The following is a 16,427-nucleotide window of genomic DNA, read 5'->3' as shown; positions in this document are numbered from 1 at the left end:
GGGTTTATTAGCTTCCACGTTACAGTATTCATTTCACCTACTTTCATTGCCTTGGACTAAGTCCAGAATAGCCCCTGGTCCTGTTGATTGCTTTACAAGCTGTGTGAGGGAACATTTTTGCAATGCACTCAGAGACAAGCATCCATCTGACTTCACTCCTGTGATCAGTCATTGTCAGAGGATCAAAATTGCATCATATTGACTACTGTTATTTCTCTAATGCACCCATTTTTTTTTCATGCTCATTGCCTAGTTTTCTATTATAGGAAAACATAACATCCCACATTAATATTTGTTTTTACGGATTTGCTTTTACTTTCTTTTTCTTTCTTCTTCTTTTTTTTTTTTTTTGGAAGGTTGGCTTTCTCTGTTTAAACAAAACAAGTGGACAAAGAACCCAACTTGAGCCCATGTGGTATTTACCAATATTCTGACATATCTCTGGAGGTAGGGCTGCTAGAAATCAGACCTTCTAGAATAAAATAGCTTCTTAGGGAAGGGCTCTTAAGAGGTTCAAGGGTACAGGGTGTATTCCTAGTGAGAGGGGAGAATCTGAGTACAACATGGTGCTTGTCTAGTAACCAGATGACTGGTTACTAGAACTTAAACCCGAGGGCTTAGGGTGAAGAATATAGAAAACAGAGACAAAGTGAAAGTAAAAAAGAGCAATTTCTCTATCTCTGAGATGTAGTAAAGTCACAAGGTATAAGCAGCAATGACATCCGTAGCCGCAGTGCTGACTCTACTGGTGAAGGAAGAAGTATTGTGCTGGCCAACAAATGGCATGCTAGAGGTCGTACGAGAGGTGAGTTTGGCAGTGGTGGCACTGGCAATGAACAGTGTCAATGGTTTCCTGTTACAGTCCTTGATGTTGGGCTTTGGGAGCATTGTGCTGTATACAGGCATGGACAGCAGTGATGGCAGAGCTTCCGCCAGCAGCAGTGAAGCCTGGGAGGCAACACCATTATGAGTCTTTGAGATAGGGAGGGAATTGTACATCCAAGTTGTGCACCCCATTGGGTTCTATCTGGTGATTTCCAGAAGTATTTGAGGGGGAGATTGAAATTACTGATTTCAGGCAGCAAGGGAGCCAGACAAATTCTGTTTTCAAGGCTTTATGACGATTTTCTTAGCCCCTGGCTGATGTGGCCTGAAAAACACAAAAAATGATAAGAATCCTTTCAACAACAACACTATGTGTGAAGCTTTGGTTCATTCTTCACAACAGTTCTCTCGGGTGTTACTTTTATTATGCCCATTTTATATATCATGAAACTGAGGTACAGAGAAATTAAGTAACTTCCCCAAGATCATATAACTAGTAGGTGCTGAGCTGTGATGCAAACTCAGCAAGTCTAGCGCCATAGGCCATGCTTTTTAGCCATCATATGACATTGTGAAACCTCGTTACTTTAGTTTCAAGTAAATGCAATTTTTCAAAGATTGCAAAAGGCCTGATGAAATTTTATTTCACTCCATTAAGGAACAACACTAAAAAAATAAATTAATTAACAAAAATATCTTTAATATGAATTAAAACTATGTTCCAGATTTTACTATTTCTCTTAGTCTGCCATTTATCTTGCATTTTTGCTTGCCTTTGTCTTGCATTTTTCTTTCTTTTCTAGTTGTCATTACCCTAGACCAGACCCTTATCACATTATAGATAAACAATTACAGTGGGATCCCAACGGGATCCCATAACTCCTGTCTCTCACTTCTCTGATTCATTTAACATACTGCATTAGACAACCATTACTAAATGTATTTGTAACCTACCCAAAGTCATTTATTGGTTCTAGATACTTATAAAATAAATTCTATATTCTTTAATCTGCAGTATGAGGCTACTTATGTAAACATGTATCCATACAATATCCTCCCCATGCTTTTCCTTATTTTAAAATACCCTTCTAGGGCGGGCCACAGTGGCTCAGCAGGCAAGAATGCTTTCCTGCCATGCCAGAGGACCCAGGTTTGATTCCCGGTGCCAGCCCTTGTAAAAAAAAAAAAATACCCTTCTAAACACTTTATTCTCCCCTCAATAGCAGCCTGCAAACATACCTTTGTTATTATTCATCTGTTAAATTATAGAAATTACACTAGTTCTCTAAGACCATGTTCAAACCTCACACCTCTCATAAAACACCACTTGACCAGGACCCCCTGGCGTATACGTATTCATGTGAATTATATAAAACCTCCTCTTCAGTCTGAAGCAGGTCCATCTCAGAGTAGAGAGCTTGGTGAGTGGAGCTGGGGTTGGATTTCAGCTGCCCTCATCCCTGCCCCCCCTGCCCCACTCTTTGAGTACAAAAATGTACCTCTTAAGTGGCAGCCCTTCCTCCACCACCTCCTATGGTGAGGTCACCCGGCACCAGATTTCTTTTATTTATTTATTTAGCTTTTACATGGGCAGGCACCGGGAATCGAACCCGCGTCTCTGGCATGGCAGGCGAGAATTCTGCCTGCTGAGCCACCGTGGCCCGCCGTGTGCCAGATTTCTAAAACAATGACTGTCTCTACAATTTAGTAGATGATTAATCATGTATTGCCTGGTGAATCTCTTCAATTGTGGGATAATTGTTTTAAAAAATTCTGTTATCAATATATTTTATTTCTAATGTGTTACTTATTGTCTTAACTCCTCAGAAATCTCCCTCTTGAAGGGAAGGTTAATGTATTCTACTTCTCTGTGATGCTCAGAAGGCACAACGCAGCGTCTTGCATTGTAGGAACTGAAATAACGTTGATTTTACTTGAATTGTTTTTTTAGGCAAATAAACACAGCTGATTACAGATAAAGCATGAATTTGTCAAAATTAATGATAAAAAATTGGTTGTCCATTAATTGGTTGGAAAGGATAACGTTTATTTTTATACCAACCCACACATGCATACACACAAAGAGCACACCCCAGATGTGATATGATTATGCTTTACCTTTGCTTTTATTATATAACTTTTTACAATTTGGAATTGTACAAATGGAGAGAATTATTCTTATACACTGATTTACATTGAATGTTATATAAACCTTCATTATAGCTCACTTTGTCAGCATAATTATTTTGCCAGCAACTATTGATAAATACAAAGTACTTTAAGGTTAATAAAGATGGAAACATTTCAGTTTCTGCCTTCAACGGGTTTTAATTCTAAATGGGATAAAACATTCATGAGCAAATACAAGGTTAATAAGACAGCTGTTGTTAGTTCTGTAAAAGCGGTGTAGGAAATGTGAATTAGGGGGTTAGAGGAGCCGCGATGCATTAGCCCTGGGGCCCACCTTTGCACTAGGGCAGATTTGATGAGCCATCATGTTGATGTGAAAGTAGTAGTCCAGGCAGAGTTAAGGTGTGGGAAAAAGTCAAGCTGAAAATATATTCTTGGAATTGTACGACTTCGTTTGGTACATCCTGTCTTTTGTGCACGCATTTCTCAATGAGGCTCTGTTCTCCCGATCACTGAGTAATGATTTATGAGGTATGCCTAAGGTGGATTCTCACAGCTTTGTCTATTTTCGTTCCAAGCCATAATATCTGTAAAATTAGAGGTTTTACGTGCTAGTTAAATGTTTTCTAACATTCATTAGGCTCTAGGAAGAATATCTCCAGTTGGAAAGAGATGGCTATAATGGTGACATGGAAGTTTCCCTTGAGAATTTCTCATTTGAGCCAATTTTCTCACCATCTTAGCCAGATTTTGGAGCATGTTGAGTCTCCTTTCTGTAATATACTGAGAAAAAAAAACCCGAATTTTATATTTTCCATTCATCTCAGCACAACGAAAGGATGCTGGAATTTTCTAAAAGAATGTTACCTTAGAAATATATGAGTAGTATTTCTGCTTCTGGTTATGACCGACTAACTTGTTTTAGAATAATTCTCTGGCAAGAATAAATGAAAACGTTGGACAGTGTCTTAAAAATCTTTGGTTGGGGGCATTGGGAGGTACCAAGGCTGCCAAACTTGAGGTGCCATGAGTCCAGAGAGGGAAAAGTTTATCGCGGTGAGCCCAATATTTCAGGCCACGTTTCCCCTCAGTCCATTTGCTGATTCATAAGTCCTGTGCTTTTGAGGTACAAGAAGCTGAGCAGAGTTTTTGACAATTGTACAATGCTGAGGATGTGAAATTTGGAGTTTAGGAATATGAGGACAGCCAGAATTTGAGGAGTCAAGATTCTGAAGAGAAGTGACATTTGACGATTTGTGAGCATCAGCTAGAAGAGAAGCCAAGAAAAAAGCTCCTTTGGAGAGGATGAGCAGCTGAGTAGAACTTTCATCAGTCTTGTGGTCCTGGGGAAACAGTGTTAAAATTCAGGGCTCATCAAGAAAGAGGGACCTAGGAAACATGCACACCTTCAGTCGAGGCCCCTGAAGACCTTTCTCTGTGAGTAAAAGTGATCTTGGGAAAAACAGCTCCCACAAAACTGAAAATCAACTTCAATTCAGCTCAATTTAATTTGGATTAGTGTGCAGCACCCCTGTTATTACTGCTTGCCAGAAGCAAAGGGAAATCATCTCTGGAGGGAAGATGTCATTATACAGAGCCTCAAACTATCATGCACAATGTCTGGCATTCAATAAAAAAATTGCCAAGAGATAAGATACCAGGAGGAAACACCAACTTACAGAAAACCAAGAGAAAACAATAAACAATAGAAAGAGAATAACAGGCGAGCCCGATAATGGAATTATAGGACATGGGTGGTAATAAAAATGTGATTAATAATACCATGAAAATGCCAATCAAAAACAAAATAAAAGCTGGAGCCACTACACTAGCGCTTTAAGATAAAAACTACTAGGGGTAAATAGTGCTGAGAGGGTCAATCCATCAGGGAGATATAATAGCTCTAAATTTGAATGCATCCAATAGCAAAGCCTAAAAGTATGTAAAGCTAGCTTGACAGAATTAAAAGGAGGAATTGACCAGTCTATAATTATAATAATAGATTTCAACAAACCTCTTTTTAAAACTAAGAGAACAAGTATGCAAAAAATTTAGTGACATAGTAAGTTTGATTAATATTCTTAAGCTCATCGACTTATATAGAATACAGCTCACAGCAACTCCAGAATACATATTTAAGAGTATGTGGAACATTTAACCAAATTGAACATATGTCGTGCAACAAAGCAAACCTCAATTAATCTGAAAGCTTTGAAAACAAATACACAAATTCTCTGACTAAAGTGGATTTGAGCTTAAAAGCAATAACAAAAGGATAAGAAAATCTCCAGTTGTTTAGAAATTAAGACATTCTCTTTTACAATGCACAAGTAAATAATCAAAATGGAAATTAGAAAATATTTTGAACTTAATGATTATAAACAAATTATATATCAAAATTTGTGGGCTGCTGCTAAAGCTGTGGTGAAGGAAACACAGTCTTGATTCTATGTATTAGAAAAGAAGAAAGGTGGCAAATCAATGATCTAAGGATCTAGTTAAGATGATAGGAAATACTTGGTAAACCAAATACAAAGCAATAATAAGGAAAGTATAAGCGTGACAGGATAGAAAATAAATGTACAAATAGAAAAAAAATCTATACAGCAAAAAACTGGGTCTTTGAAAAGATGAATAAAATTGATAAAACATCAGCAAGACTGATCAAGAAAAATAAAAGAAAAAACACAAATTATCAATATCAGGAATGACAAAACAAAATACTACAGCTCCTCCAGATATTAAAAATAATAATAAAATATGTTAAGAATAACTTTAAACAAATGAATTGAAAAACTCAGATAAAATGGGCAATTCTTTGAAAAATGCAACCTAATAAACTTGACATAAGAAGCAGAAAAACGGAACAGCTGAACAATATTCTATCTATTAAATATAGTAAATCTATAGTAAACATCTTTCCATGAAGAAATGTGAGTACAAGATAGCTTTGTTAGTAAATTCTTTCAAATACAAAGAAATAACATCAGTTTTACATAAAATCTGTAGAAAGTAAAAAAGAAAAAAATCTTCCCAATTAATTGCTACTACAACAGCAATAATTCCACCAGGAATTTGTTTGGAAGAACAGGATGTCACTGTGAGACAAGAATTTCTCAAAAGGCTCTTTTTAGGGACAAAGTCTCTCCCCGTGTTTTCCTTTACTTTTTTTTTCCCCTCTACACTCATTTCTGTTGGAAACAAAACAAAACAAAGAAAACATGGTTTCTGCCTACCAGAAGCAAAACTAAATATTTTCTGGAGAAAGATAACATCATCCAGAGCTTCAAGTATCTCTATCATAGGCTGGAATAACCTTGATACCAAAACCTGACAAAATCTTTAAGGAGAGGAAAATTACAGGCCCATCTTTTTCATGATTACAAATGCAAAAATCCTAAGCTAATGATGAACAATTTAAATTCTATGACACATATCCCATTAATACATCATTACAAAATTAGTGTATTCCTGGCATGCAAGATTGATTTGATATTTTAAAAACCAATCAATTTTATTTATAACATTAACATAATAAAAGAAAATTATATTATCATTTCAATGGATTCAGAAAAAGAATCTGATAGAATTCAACAGCCATTTATGATTTAAAAACTCATACCAAACTATGACTAGAAGAAAATTTCCTTATGATTGGTAAAGAAGATCTATAAAATACTTTATCAAATATCATAATTATGGATGACTACGTGGAACACTTAAACTTCTAGTATCAGGAATATAACAATGATGAACATGATCAACATATCTATTCAACTTGGTACTGGATATTTTAGTCAGTGCAAAAAATAAATAATAGAAATATTGGAGGCAGAAAACAACACTGTCATTACTTACAGACAATGTGAGTATGCAGAAAATGCAAAATTTCAAAGATAAAATATTAGAAGAAATAAATGGATGTAGCTAGGTAATAGGCACAAGTTCAAAATAAAAAATCAGTTGTATTCCTATGTACCAGAAACTAACTATGCACTGAATCATATATTTGAATGTTAAAAAGGGAAAATTTTTGGTTGTATATATGTTATTAGAATAAATTTTTCTAAAACACAAATTTTAAAGAAAATTTACAAGAGTATCAGCAGATTCAAACACCTTGAATAAAATCTAAAGAAAGGTGTGTAAGAAATCTATATGGTAATCTATAAAACATTACTGATACATATTAAAGAACTAAATAAATGGAGAGAGATTTCATATTCAAGAATTGTAAGAGTCAATATTGTTAAATTGTCATTTTTCCTCAAATTCATTAAAAGATTTAATGTAATACTAGCTGAAATCCCAGTAGGTTTCTCTTTTTTTTCATAGAAATTGAAAGTTGATTCTCAAATGTACATGAAAGTGTGAAGATTCAAAAATAGTCAAGACACTCTTGAAGAAAGGGAACAAAATTGGAATACTCATAATGCTAGCTATCAAGAACTAATTATGCAGCTTTATAATAAGACAGTATGGTAGTGGCATAAGGATTAACTCTCAAGCTAAAGGAACAGAATAAATGCCAGAAAGAACTTTTTATGGTCTCATGATTTGTGATATTGGTGACACTGCAAAGTACCGTTAAAGAATTCCTTCCCGTAATAGTTCTAAGTCAACTGAATGTCCATAGGGGCAAAAATGAATCTGATACCTATTTAATGCCATAAACCAGTGGTTCTGATAGGGGATGATTTTGCCCCCATCTTTCCCCAGGGGACACCTGGCTGTGTCTGAAGACACTGTCTCCATTGAGCGGAGGTGCTACTGGCATCTAGGGAATAAAAGTTAGAGACGCTGCCAAACAACCTACAATGCACAGGACAGTCCCTGCTCAACACAGTTATATCCAGTCTAAAATTTCAGTAGTACTGTGATGGAGAAACCCTGTCATAAAAAAAACAAACAAGAATTAATCCCAGGAGGGTTGTAGGCTTAAACAGGAAATAAAAGCCGTTAAAGTTTCTGGAAGATAGCAAAGAAGAATATATTCATGACCTCGGAGTCAGAAAAAATTTCTTAAACAAGACACACAAACACACACACACATACACATATAAACAAAACAGTAATCATAAAGAAAAAGGTTGATAAATCAGATGACAATTGTTGATGAAAACGTATCACCAAGATAACAAAGTGTTAAGCCATAGAGTAGAAGATATTTGCAATATATATAGTCAACAAAGTATTTGTATCCAGAATATTTAAAAAGTCTGCAAATCAATGAGACAAAAGGTAGATAACCCAACAGAAAAACTGGGAAAGAAAATTAAAATGTGAAAAAGAATTAAAGTAGCACTCTAGTATATTCACACAATGGAATTTCTCACAGCATTGAAAATGTTCTATACAATAATATGAATGAATTTCTCAAAGAATATGTGACAGGACCCAGACACAAAATGTTATGTAGCATATAATTATATAAAGTTCAAAATCAGGAAAAACTAATCTATGGGTTACAAATAAGGAGAGTGATATTTCTAAGAAGAATATAGAGAAAGGGACTGAAACGGAGAGCCTGTGGAGGTCTGGGGTGCTGGTGACATTTTATTATTGTATCTGGATCGTTGCTATGCAGGTGTGTTCATTATGCAAAAATTCATTAGAAACTCACTCATGATTTGTGCACTTTTCCTGTATGCGTATTTTACATCAATGAAAATGTTTATTTTTAAAAAGTGTGAGAGTGGACTGGGGTAAGGAGAAGGTTGGTATAGAAATAAAACATGGTTGAAAATGCATATTAGCATTCGAGCTTTCAAGACACAGATTCCTGATGCTTTTCTTGTCCAAAGTATTAGAGAAATATAGTAACTCTTCTGAAATTCCCTTATCATAAAAACCTAGGTTGGCACAGGTTTTTTTCTCTTGATTCTTTCTCGCCAGGTTCCCCTAATCTCTTATTTTTTTTTTTAATATTGGGATGGGCCTGAATTAGGCAAACATTGTTTCTCCTTTCCTTTTCTCAGCTTACTCTACCCTGCCCACGGTGCTTTCTGAGTGTCCAGAGTCCCTTACAGCCTTCCCCAGCCTTTGTTCCTGAGAGCACTGTTGGCAGAGCCGGGGCACTACTACTATTGAGGGTCACAACTTGAGCAGTGAAGGAAAGCTGTGTTCACCTTTCCCAGGAGTATAACGTGGCATCTGTCTGTCGCTGCAGCGTTTGTGCTGACCAGTGTGTAAATAATGTATTTCATCAATATACATCTATATACGCACATTTATATGTAGTAAATTTACCACTAATCGGTTCATTGAGATTATTGTATCTAATTTCCTCTTTTTACTCAATAGTCATATTATTACAATTTGTTCATAGGGCTCAAATACAATGTTTTAAATTCAACAAGGGAGCTCATGAAGAGAATATAATATTTTGAAATTAGGGGAGCAACTAATTAATATTTCTTAATAAATCCAAATGAGGTGCTAGCAAAAAAAAAGAAAAAGCCGAGGGCCTATTTCAATGATCTCTAGGCTTGAATCAATTTTTGACATTATTTTTTACAAATCACAAAATTCTCTCCTTAAAATGTTACTTCTAGAATAAATGGGACAACTTTGGGGTCACAATACATTATTAACTAACAGGGATTACAGAGAGGAAAATGGAAAGAACACAGGAGGAGACTTTGCCCCTGAAAAAGCCTTTTGAGAAACTCCTGTCGCACGAATGACATACTGTTGTTTTAAACAAGTCCCGCTGGAATTATGGCTGCTGCGGTGGATATGGCAGAGAAGGACTGTCCCCCGGGATGAAATAGTACTTACACTCTGCACTGCAGAGGCCTGTGGATGCTGTGTGGAAACCTGGCACTGAGAACGGGAGGGACGAGGGACAGAGAAATAAGGAGAAATGAAAGTTAACATTTTATAAATTATACATGTCTTGTTCACTGTACTTTAAAATATGGAAGAATTCAAAAAAGACAGTATTTGAGTCTATGGGTTGAGTATGTGGGAGAAGAGCGAAGTGCATCAAGAATGTGGAAATAAGGGAAATCAGAGCCTATTCGGAGAGTCAAGCTATAAAATCAGAGCACGTGGCATGAAGCAAATGCTGTCACCTGAATGAGACTTGTCCTCACAATTGGGGACTTCCCAAGACGTGGCCTCATATGTGTACTAAGTGTACCCTGCAGGTGCTCCGAGCCCAGCCTCCTTATTTGCTGTCATGCAGTCACCTCTTACCTGACTGCCTCTCCCGAGACAGTGGGTCCACTAACAACTGTCAGCTTCATTGGTGGCTCACCTGCCAGCCTCAGCCGGTCCTCCGTCCTCAGGGAACAATCATTGTTTTTTTCTGTACCATTATTGCACAGGCTGTGCGCCAATTCCCCACAGTACAGCGTTTATAGATATTGTGTAAATTTTAATGAGGTTTTACCTGAAGTCAGATATAAAGGAATGGGTGTAAAGTAGTGAGAAGAAGCCCAGACTCATCCTCAGTAAACTTCAAGCCTGGCCCCCCTCTCTGTCCCAGGCTGCTCTGCTTGACCAGGGCCACTGGTGTCCGCCCATCTCCACATCCAGACTTCTCAGTGCCTGTGACTCTGGGGTAAATTGTCTTTAGCTCCAGAGAGAAATTGTTGTTGTTTTCTCCCACCCCATCTAAGGGTCTCCCCCTAAAGTCTGTTTTGATGCCACCCAGTTGCATTTCCAGCACCTAGCAAAGGGCCTAAAGACATAGTGGGTTCTCAATAAATATTGGTTGAATGAAAAAAAATTATTTATTAAATTCTTTACCTTGGGTCTTGACAAGTACAGTTGGATCATTTAAATTAACTAGATAATCCATTAGAAGACAGCAGGGCCCCTTGAGATTCTATGAGGATGTACTTTCTGATATACCTTATAGGTCAAATGATAGCTGTCATTTCTTTGTCCTCTTGTTATTAGGAATTTGATAACACATGTTCCCCTAATCCAGCCTTGAACTGCCACTGCCTCCTTAGTAAGTGATTTAGTGGATTTTGATCATAGGGCACAGTGTACATATTTAAAGATACTTTTGTAATTTGTCCGTCTCAGACAGTGCACCATTTCTAGTTAATTTCCTAAAGCCTTGCTTGGGTGCGCTCCCCATAGCAGCATCAGCGTCACCTAGAAGTTTGTTAGAAATGTTGAAGCTCAGGCTACACCGAAGTCTATTGAATCGTGATCTGTATTTTGACATCCCCAGGAGATCTGCATGCGGATTAAAGTTTGAGGAGCCCTTCCTTACATGTTAATGGTTCTTGTCTCCCTTGTTTCAATTGCTTATCTTGAGTGTAGCCCACATTCAAGAAGGAAGAACATTTTTTCCCATGGTTTGGGTTCCCCCCCTCAGTGTCTCTTCTCCCATGCAGATTCCACAGCACTCTTGAGCTCAGTGAGGATCCCAGCAAAGCATATTCATCTTGCCTGGTAGAGTCTGTGTGGAAGGCAAGGGTATCCTGGCCCAGCCTTCTGCCTGTAACACATCTAAAGAGACTGGAATTTATCACCATCAACCTAGCCACCTCATGCGTACCCCGTGTCTAGGCTGGTAACTGCTATTATATCTATCTCTTTGTGATTCCCTACAGCCCTTCAGAAAATTCCAGCTCCAAAATCACTTACCTAGATAAACGTAGATTCCCAGCCCCAGGTAGCATAATCTCAATGTATTCAAATTTTAAGAAGATGCCTCGATTTGGGAATGTAGAATGACTTAAATTAAGGCCCCTCCAGATCTGAACATAACATTCACTTTATTAGGTTTGTTACTTCCATCTTCCATCTTCCAACAACGGTTGGAGTTGATATATTCATGGTAGTTTAAATCCCTGGTCTGTACTTAATCTTGGGAGTATTAGAGAAGGGTTTTCATCTTGGCTATAATCTTTGTGTTCTTGTAAAACATTTATAATCGTTATATATGTGTGATATATATGTATAATGTATATAATATACAATATAATATGTATAACATATTCATATATATTTTGTGTCAACTATAATGTTTCTGTGAGTTAATATTCTTTTGAATTCCCATTTTTCACAAATACTTAGGACTATTATTTTGGGTTATATTCATAAGTTTTCTGATCATTTGAACTTTTGCTCTCCCTAGTTACATTAGATATTCTTGATTTCTTCTGGTTAACTAGAACCTTGATTTTCTTGCCCTTCCATTCTATATTAGAATAATTAAAATAACCTAAAAGGCTCTCCTTGAATTTGCAGCTGTGACTTCGACTGATATATCCCCTGGGGGATAGCGCTGTCCTTCATGTGTGTAAGGTGGACTCCTCTTTCTATCATTCTTAATGATGTTTGCATATTCATTGTGTAGGTTGCTGCATTTTCCTCGGCTGGTCTCTGCTAGGTGCTAAGTTATCTGGTCTTGAGAGCCCCAATTTTCCTGAAATTCTTATCTCTAAAAGTAAGTTCAAAATCGCTCTGACAAAGTCTATACAGTATAGCAGGTATTAACCTTGCTTACTCAAGAGTTCAGTTTGAGGAAAAAACAGTGAAAGAAGGGATATAAAACTTTTAGTATAGCTAAGTAGAAAACTTCATATGGTCTAATTTAAAAGCAAAACATTATACTTTACTCATGATGTCCTAGAAAATATACAAAAATTGAGCATGCCCATGTATATTTGAAGCATAATTATGGGAAGTATTTTTCTTGGGTATCTGTTTCATTTTGAAATCAGTAACAAAGTGTTTCTTAAAGTCTGCAGATATCAGTTATTATCACTAGTGGTTTATTAGTTTTGAGAATGCAAATGACTTTCAACATCTGTTTCTAAGGTTTCCTTTTCTGTTTCTGGTAGTTTCTGCCCTTGCGGAAATGCTGGTACTCCCCAGCCAGGTTTGATGTGCCCCTTCTCTTTGCGGAAAAGTGGGTTTTCCAGAGAAATCTTAGCTTCTGAAATGACATGATTTCCACAATTGGCTGAGCAGTGTCCCCCACCCGCTGGCTTATTACTTGTGCCCATGGCTCAAAGACTGGCCCTGATACCTAGCAGCTACGCCATTTCTAGCACTAGCAGTTTTTCTTTTTCTTTTCCCCTTTTTCCTATGAATTTTTTAGCAACTCAAAGTTTTGAAGGCCGGACTTCAACAATAATAATCTTCTGTGGTATGTCCTGGAAGACTGCAGAATAGCACTGTGTTTGCTTCCCCAGGCTGCCATAGCAGATTACCAAAAATGAATGCCTTGAAGCAATAATTCTCTAGTTCTGGAGATTAGAAGGCTGGAATTAAGGTGTGAGCAGGCCGTGTTCTCTCTGAAGACTCTAAAAGAGGATCTTTCTTTGCTTCTTCCTAGCTCTGATAGCCCAGACATTTCGTGATTTGTGCTAGCCTAATTCCAGTCTCTGCCTCTGTTGTCACAGGGAATTCTCCCCTCTCTGTCCGTCTGTTTTTGTGTCTCTTCTTATCAGGACACCAGTCATACTGGATTAAGGGCCCACCATACTCCAATGTGACCTCATCATAACTGATTACATCTAGAAGACACTATTTCCAGATAAAGTCACATTCTGAGGTACGGAGGTGAGAACAACTTCAACATACCTTTTTGAGGGACAAAAGTCAACCCATAACAAGCATCTTCAGCATTCTCTGATTCTGAAGTAACTTTTTCAAATATGTCCACACTATTCTTGACTGTTTTCAGTCATATTTAGTCCATTTTTGTTGTTTTTAATGGGGTTTCAACTCTGTAATATTTTAATTTTTCCTTCCTTTTCCCCCCTCTTCCCTGTCCTCTCCCTGCCTTCCCCCTCTCTTCCCCCACTCCTCCTCCCTGCTTCTTCCTCCCCCTCCCCTCCCCTCCCCTCCCCTCCCCTCCCCTCCCTCTCTTCTTCTCCCCTTCTTCTTCATGTTATTACTTCTTTATTATTCTGCCAGCTCAGTTTTATTTGGTTTATAATCTCTTCTTTGAACATCTGTATCTTTTGAGTCCTTTTTTTTTAAAAAAAATAAGAAACATAATGCTATATCTAAGTTTAATTTAGATTATGGTATATTAGCAGCCTCCATTTTTTGGATTACTTTTTCGTGATTATTCTTTGTTGCCCTTTGCTTATATTCTGTTCTTCTCTTTTGTGTGTGTGCACTTTCTACGCATATGTTGCATACTGTCGTTTTTCTGATTGTTAGCTTAGGGTTGAATGGACCCTGGTTTCTGTTACAGAATAACCTAAGGAAGGCAGTTGGGGGTGGGGTGAAGGCAGGGGAGGGCAGGTAAGCATATGACGTTTGCCAACATCTGTTTGGATTTTCTTTCATAAATAACCAATTCATGTATCAGTTATAGCCATTGCGTGGGGGATGTCTCCCATCTTATTTTCAGTGTTCATGACCTTGGCTCATCGCGTTTCACCTCATGTTGTCCCATGTACTGGTGTCCGGGGTGTAGACTATAAAAATGATGGCTAAGATAATTCCTCCTAGAGTACGGTCTTCCTGCTGCTCTGTGACACATCTGTGGGATGTACCCTACTTCTTCTAGGCCACATCTCTAATATGCAAATACCTACTCGATTGGGGGTATGATTTGTCTTAATTTATTTGATATATTTATCTTAAATGAATCCATCTGTATTTATTTCCTTCTTGTATTTTGACTCAGTCTTCAGCAGGGACACTTCGTATTTTAGGTTTTGGCACTGTGACTATTTCCCTGTTTTAATAAAGATGAATTTCCCCCAATTACTTAGTAAATTTTGGTAAGTGCCTTTACTTGGCACCTTTCACCAGATCCCCAAACTGTAATTTTTAAATGAGACTTCACTGAAGTTTTAGATAAAATCACACCGAAGATCAACATATAGAATAGAGTCTCCCTCCTGAACCTGGACCGATGTTAGGGCCTTGCAGCGGGCTCCTCTAAGTGCCATTCCCAACGAGTCTCCTGGACAAGACGTGCCGTGCCAAGAAACCTTGGCAGTAAACCTTTTATAAATTGTTTTAAAATCTGTCTTACAAGTGAGTCTGTTAGAAGTTCTGGTAGCATGGTTCCACATTCCCAAGTTAGATGGTCTCCAGGACAAATGTAAAGTGGACTTTAGGACCTTGCAAGGCGTATGGCCAACTGCAGGCTGTGGCCAAAACATCAAGTACCAGTAACTGAAATCAGTCTTTCTTGGAGGCAAGTCCAGCTTCTCTGGGTGGACTGCTTCAGCAAGAAAAACCAATCTTGCCCACAACGTTAGCTAAGTTAAATTCATTTAATGACGCTATTATCACAACATAGCCTTATAAGCAACTTCAAGAAGCTTCTAAGCCTAATTTTAACCAATCACCACCCCTTGTAGAGGTCAAACTTTAGAAAATTAGATCAGAGTTGCTATTCTATTCACAATAAAAAAATAAATAATTTCTCAACCTGGGAAGTTAAATAAGTGTTTATATACAAGATTAATTCCACTTATTTAGATGAGTGGCAAATACACCCTGGGATAGGATGTTTAAGCCAAATTTTAACTAAAAACTTGAAAATAAGTTCCCAGTTTTTATAAAAATAATGTTCCTATTTTCATATAAATAGGAAGGGAACCCTCATATAGAGCATATTCCATGTACAAGGCAGTATAAGTGATTAATGCACATTATCTTGTCCTCACAACCACCTGCTTAATTATTATATTATTCTATTTTACTGATGAGGAAATTAAGACTTCAAGAGTTTGCTGCATGAATGTACAACCATGTGATGATATTATGAGTTATTGATTATATACCAAGAATGGAATGATCAAATGGTAAGAACGCTCATGTTTGTATATTGTTATGTTTAAAAATAATAATAATAATAAAAGGAACACAATCTCCCTGGTCTCAATAGTAAACTCAGCAGAGAACTCCCTTTGAAGGATGCACCCCATTGCTTGCCATCCCTCAGTTGGCATTTCCCACTAGTTCACCCAGCTCCTTAAAAACTCTCCTGCCCTCTACTTCGAGGGATTTGAGCCTTCTCTCTCTCTCTCCCTTACTGCTATAGCCTGTTGTTTCTCTCTATGACAATAGTCTTCTGGTCACTCTCTTTTCTCTAATGCATATAACTATGAACAAAGTCATCCTTGTGTGTGAAAAAAAAAGGGTTTGCTTTTTTTTAGTCAAGGTCAACACAGCTATTTTTCATGGAGCAAGAATTCCAACCTAGGTGTGACCACCCCTGAAGAAGAAAAAATGATTATTATTATCATGTCAGTGGTTTCTAGCCAAAGACCAGTGGGAACACACCTGCAGTTGAACCATTTGGGTTTATAATTAGTTGCACCAAGGGAGAATGCACACGATGGAGAACCATTGCAGTAAGAGGACGCCTGAAAGAACCTATTATAGGAATTAGGCTTTGGGAAGGAACCTAAAAAAGCAGAGGTCCACTCTAGGTTGGATGTCATCAGAAAGTAGGAGCCATTCTATGATTCTGTATCTCAATGTCTCTTATCTATAAGGAGGGCATGCTAGATCCGAGATAAAGT

This window comes from Tamandua tetradactyla, chromosome 18, assembly GCF_023851605.1.
Source record: "Tamandua tetradactyla isolate mTamTet1 chromosome 18, mTamTet1.pri, whole genome shotgun sequence".
Taxonomy (NCBI): Eukaryota; Metazoa; Chordata; class Mammalia; order Pilosa; family Myrmecophagidae; genus Tamandua; species Tamandua tetradactyla.
Note: the sequence above shows the minus strand (reverse complement) of the source record.